Raw genomic sequence first — 6,000 nt, forward strand, 5'->3', positions numbered from 1 at the left:
TTCCCACTATTCTTCCCTATGTCATTGGTCTGAAATGAGCCACAAGTGGTTCTGACTTTCCATTTTTGGGTTCCTTTCCATCATTTTGAGATATCCCTTCCCTTGGCAGCAAGAAGACAACTTTCACCTCAGGATTCTCGATCTTGACTGCAAATGATGCTGTCTATCCTTCTAATGATCATATTCCCTACTAATAAAAAAAACTGCAAGATAAATAAAAAAAACTGCAATATAAATAAATATAGAATTGAAAATAGTAGCATTGGAGAGTGTCTGGCTGTAGAATGTGGAAATTTGTGGTCATTGAGGCAGTCCTGGGTGACCACATTTGCATTAATGTGGAGAACCTAGAGAGGCCGGGACTTGTTGCCTTAGAGCAGAGATGATTATTAAGGGGAGATTGAATGGAGGTGTTCAAAATTACGAGAGGTTTTGACAGAGTGGAGAGGGAGAAATTGATTCCGCTGGGAGAAGAGGTGGCGACCAGAGGAGACAGATTTCAGATATTTAGGAAAATGGCAGGGAGGAGATAAGGAAAAAGTATTTTGCTCAGCAAATTATGATCCAGAATGCACTGCCTGAAAGGAATCTTTCTAAAAGAAATTGGATATATACTTGAAAAAGAGGAGTTTGCAGAGCTATAGGAGTTGGACTAATTAGACAACTCTTGAGCTAGCAGAGAAACAATGGGCCAAATGGTTTCCTTCTGTGCTATATGATTCTATTCTATGATTGTAACTACAACATTTCTAATCAGCTGCTCCGTCAGACTGCTCTCTGCTTCACAGTACCATGGTCAGAATTGTATCTGTCCTTCCTGTAACCTTCCTCCCTATCTTCAAAGGTAGTAAGGTCACTGTACTTTTGGGCAGGTCCAGATTCTTTGATTTTTTTTCCTTCCTTGCTTCTACTCAGTTCCTCTTACCCAGCATGCTACACACTCCTCTTCCTGCATCTACCTCTCTCTATTTGCTCTATGTTCTGGAGTAAACTATCCCAGAATTACTCGTCCTCCCTTATAAGTCTTTAACTCACCCTGCAGCTCAATAACTCTGAGCCAGAGTTATTCAGAATAGAGAGTTTGTACAAATGTAGTCATCCAGGACTGTCTCACTGATCAAAATTCCTACATGTCTTCCTTCCTGACACTCTGCCTGTGCTGTCATTTCCAGCTCTTAATGAATTTATTTATTTATCTCTAGTACTAACTGAATTGTCCTTCACATTTTATACAACGGTTACTAACAACGGTTACTAAGTTTATCCTATTCTCTCTATTTACTTATTTAATGACATTCCAGCTGGATTCCCACGGGCCATTATTTTAAATTGCTCGTTGGAATTTGGCGATTAAAATGTCCATTACAGCAGGAGGAAGCCTCATACATTTATGAAAATCCAAATTCCATTACTTTGATGGAATGGCAATTAAATTTTAACTTGGACCTGAACAGGGAAGTCGCTGTAATTTTCCCAGCAGGGATGCAGAAGTTGTCAGATGAACAATGCTTCTCCAAGCTCTACAAGGCAAGTCGCACCTCCCCTGCCTTGGACTCCTCTCCTTTCCCATCTCAGAAACACTCCTAAAAGCCCCCTCCTTGATTTACCTGTTTGCTGGTGATCTGTTTCTTGTTTCTGGCTGGTGGCCTTCCGCTGTGCAAAGTTCCACTCTCTCTCAAGCCAGCTTCCACATTGTGCAAGTTTCAGATGGGAAACTGATCGACATTTTACGGTCACCTCACCTCTGCCCCACCTGTCCGAAACTACTGAGAGTTAAAGTCAACCTTAATTCACAGTGTCCTAGAGTCATCATGGCACAGAAGGAGGCCATTCAGCTCATTGAGCCTATGCTCTGTAGAGCAATCCTATCAGTCCCATTCCTCTGCTCTATCCCCATAACCTTGCAAGTTTATTTCCCTGAAGTGCCCATCCAATTTCCTTTTGGAATCATTTATCATCTTCACTTCCACCATCCTCGTAGACAGCAAGTTCCAGGTCATTACCACTTGCTGCATGAGGGTGTGCGGATGACTCTCCGCTGCCTTATATGGCCCATCCAGCCCCCATTGTATTTATCTGGGTTTTAATTTGAAATTGAAACAAGGCCTACCCAAAAGCCTTTTAAGCTACCTGATTGGTTTATTTCTTTTGTTGGCTGCTGATAAATAATTTTTTAAAATGTTGCAATTAATGCATTGGTTCACTTTGTGATACTTTCAGGTTGCAAATTGGTAGTTATCTCATTCCACGCTTTAGCCGATGGATATTTCAGCCAATTTTTAAAAATTCATTTACGGATTGTGGGCGTTGCTGGCTAGGCCAGAATTTATTGCCCATCCCTAGTTGACCTGGAGAAAGTGATGGTGAGCTGCCTTCTGTTCAACACTGAAGTCCATGTGGTGTAGGTACACCCACAGTGCTGTTAGGAAGGGAGTTCCAGGGTTTTGACCCAGCCACAGTGAAGGAACGGCGGTGATATATTTCCAAGTCAGGATAGTGAGTGGCTTGGAGCGGAACTTCCAAGTGGTGGTGTTAGCTGACTAGTGGTTCATTTAGCCAGTCAATAATTTCTCACTAAGATCAGTTTGAGGTGATATTTACTTGGAGATACATAAACCCACTATACAAATTGTAGATTGTGACGTATAATTTGACTTTTGAAGCCTCCAAAAATCCTTCCAAAAGCGAGGATCAAGTTACATGCCGAGTATAGAAGTGAACCTCCAGTGTGGGTGTCCACCATTTTGAAATGTGAAGAATATAACACCGGTAATTCATATTAAACTAACTTGCCACAGTTGATTGAATGAATTAGCTCTACAAAGATACCTTTAACCACAATCAAAGCATTTTAAAACCATCAAATCCATTGTCTTCAGCATCCAACGCAAGTTCATCGAATTAATTCAGAGCCACTTAGGCTATGGCATTATCGTAAGGATCCCACTCTGTATTTGACACTTTCACTTTCAGAATCATCCCTCCCGACAAATCGTCTTTCTCTCCATCCATTTAATTGGATATTCCGCATTTTTTGAAAGATCTGATTACACTTTGTGCACTAATGATTTGATGACAAAAATCACATAAAACATTAAGCGGGGAGGCACATATATTTACACTCTTTGTGAAGCGTTTTTCTCCATCAACCATCCTCCTATTCCATTTGCCATGAACGTGATCTTTGAATGGCTTGTCGAGGTACACATCTAAAGGTCAAATGATAGATGATAGGCCCCCTGGTATAACTACAAGTTTGGTCTTATTTATTCGCAGGCACCTCGTGGTCTGATCGGTAATATGGGGTCTGAACATGTTCCACACTAATAAGCTGCATTCTTTATGTAGACCACGGAACACCTATTCCACACAATATCAATCCATAACTTCAATCCATCCTCATCCTTCCAACCGTTATCATGGGCATGCACAATTACTGCCGCAGGGAACTTGATTTTATGCATGATTTTATGTTTGAAAATTATCACAGACTTTAATTTTGTTCCATCAGTCATGCAGGCTAGACCACCGTGAATCCTCTCTTCTCATGTGCTATAATTTTCACAAGAACCACTTTCAAACCTCCCCACTCCATAGTTCGGTTGTTGGGCATATCAAAACTTATGGATGTTTCATCCATGTTGCCGATGTGACATAATGAGTACTCATGTTTTTGCCACTGTCTAATGATGAATCACTGGAAACTGGTCACTTTGACATCAATGTCTCTCGGTAGTCTCTGAGCGATTTTGGTCTTCTGCTGCAACACTAGACATTTTCTTTTCATAAAGCAGCTACACCAGTTAGCTGTTGCTACAAAATCTTTGCTGGACTTGAATTTGGCCCATTTACGTGTGTAGATATGCACTGAATTTCTAGTGACAATGCAACCCTTCTGACGATTTTCATTCCAATGCATGCTCCTCAAGATCAGCCTTTGTTCTCATGGCACATTTGGTCTTGCCCAATTCTTCAGGGTGGATTCCTTCTTCCATTCTCACACCAGTTTTTCAGCAACACCAAATTCCCTCACTGCAGCACACGGATTTGGTGAGTTAGCAGATGTTACGGCTTTTAGCTTGAAACCAGCTTCGTATTTCATTAGTTTTGTTGGAAGACTCATTTCTTTTCGTTGTTTGCCATGTGCAGTCTGGTCTGGGTGGGCGTGTCTTAAACACCCGCTGTTATGGTCTCAGTGGAGACCAGTGACTTCTTTTCAAAGGAGAATAATTCCAAAATCCCAGTTATTTTCCAAAGGAATGAAGCCACAAGGTTCCACAATTTAAACCAAAAGAATTTTTATTATGCAAGAGTCAAACAAAGCAAACACTAAATACTATCTTATGCCTATATTCAGAAACCCAGAATTATCATAAGTTAAACATGAATTGCCAGGCAAATTATGATCAATTCTACACTATAAATTACACATTAAATGGCAGATACAGCTAAGAAAGATCTAAGCAAGTTGGCCTGGCAATCTACTAAGCCCACATGTTATCAATCTCAGTTACAAAGTCTTTCAAAATTCTGTCTTTCTCATGATGAAGTTCAGCTCCTCTTCTTCTCAGGTTTAGCCTGATCCATAGACAATATCACCACACAACCAATCCAAGTTCCAGAGACACAGTCATCGCCAGAAATGGCACGCATCTGCAGAACCTCCTCAATTCTGCTTACGACCGTCTGGATTGGTGTAGATCCACTAATGTTATCTTCAAACAACTGAAAAAGCTGCAGCAACTATATATTTGCCTCCTCTCAGCTTCTGGATCTAGCATCTATCTGCTTTAGCCTGCCTGTACTGCACCACTGGGATCATCAACCGAACTTTAATGGCTGTGTGTCCTTTTAAAAGCTTTCAACCAGTTCCAGACATCCTGAAGTTCTGGTTTCCAATCTCAGTTTCAGTCTTAGTTTCCTTAGAAATTGAAAGGGTCAGTTTCCCTTTTCAGTTTCCCTTTTCATTTAGGTCTGTCTCAAAAATTACAAGCTTTGAAACCATGGGGTAGAACTTTGCCTTTTGCAGGCAAGCTCGGTGGGGGCGGTTGGGAAGCCGATCGCCACCTGTGATTGGGACCGCACAGCGATTTCACGCGGGTGGGCCAATTATGGCCCTCCAAGAGTGAAACACGAGTGGCAGTGCTGAGCGCTCCCTGTGTGAGGGGATGGGGGGAGTGCGAGCAGGCAGAGCGTGAACTTTGTGCATGCGCGCAAGTGAGTGCTTCATAATCTCCCTGAGGCATGGAGATGCTTCAGGGAGATGAAGAGACGTATAAAAAAAATTTTAAAATAAAAGTGTAATAAAACATGCTCCTCATGCGGCTGTGTCACATGAGCAGGGACATGTTATTAATGAAAAATTAAAGTTTCTATTTTATTTTCATTTGCTTTTGGAAAGCTCATCTTGCCCATGGATGGCCTTTCCAAAAAAATGCAAAAAAAAATGCAAAGGTCGCTTGGCCTTTTCGCCACCTGCCAACCGTAAGGTTGGACAGGCTGTGAAAATTTTTATTTAATTGGTTACTTAATGGCCTTAACAGGTCTTTTATCAACGGCACACTCGGCCAACGTCAACATTCGTCATTTCATGCTTGAGCAGGTTGGGCCCGCCGAGCGAAAATTTCTGCCCATGAATTCCATCCTGCTGCGCATCCAACACAGCCCATAATCACCTGTTTGATCCTTTCTGCCCTGTTACAAGGTAATGGTAAGAAAAAACATGCATTTGTGAGATGAAAAATTGAGGCTGGCTACTGATGCAAGGATAGCATGTTGTAGCAGAAAAGGGTGGTTGACTTACACGTTGAATATATGTAAAAACATGACTTTTGAGGCTGGGAAAATAGAACTGTCCTATAAACGGGTCGACTTGTACGCCACAATTTAAGCTAAGACTGTGAGATATTTATTTTAAAAGTTGATTACTTTCCAAACTAACCTATGATTTAATGAATAAGTTCTGCAAATAATTTGATTTTTGTGATTCTGCATGGAAAG

Source organism: Cetorhinus maximus, chromosome 5, assembly GCF_964194155.1.
Source record: "Cetorhinus maximus chromosome 5, sCetMax3.hap1.1, whole genome shotgun sequence".
Taxonomy (NCBI): Eukaryota; Metazoa; Chordata; class Chondrichthyes; order Lamniformes; family Cetorhinidae; genus Cetorhinus; species Cetorhinus maximus.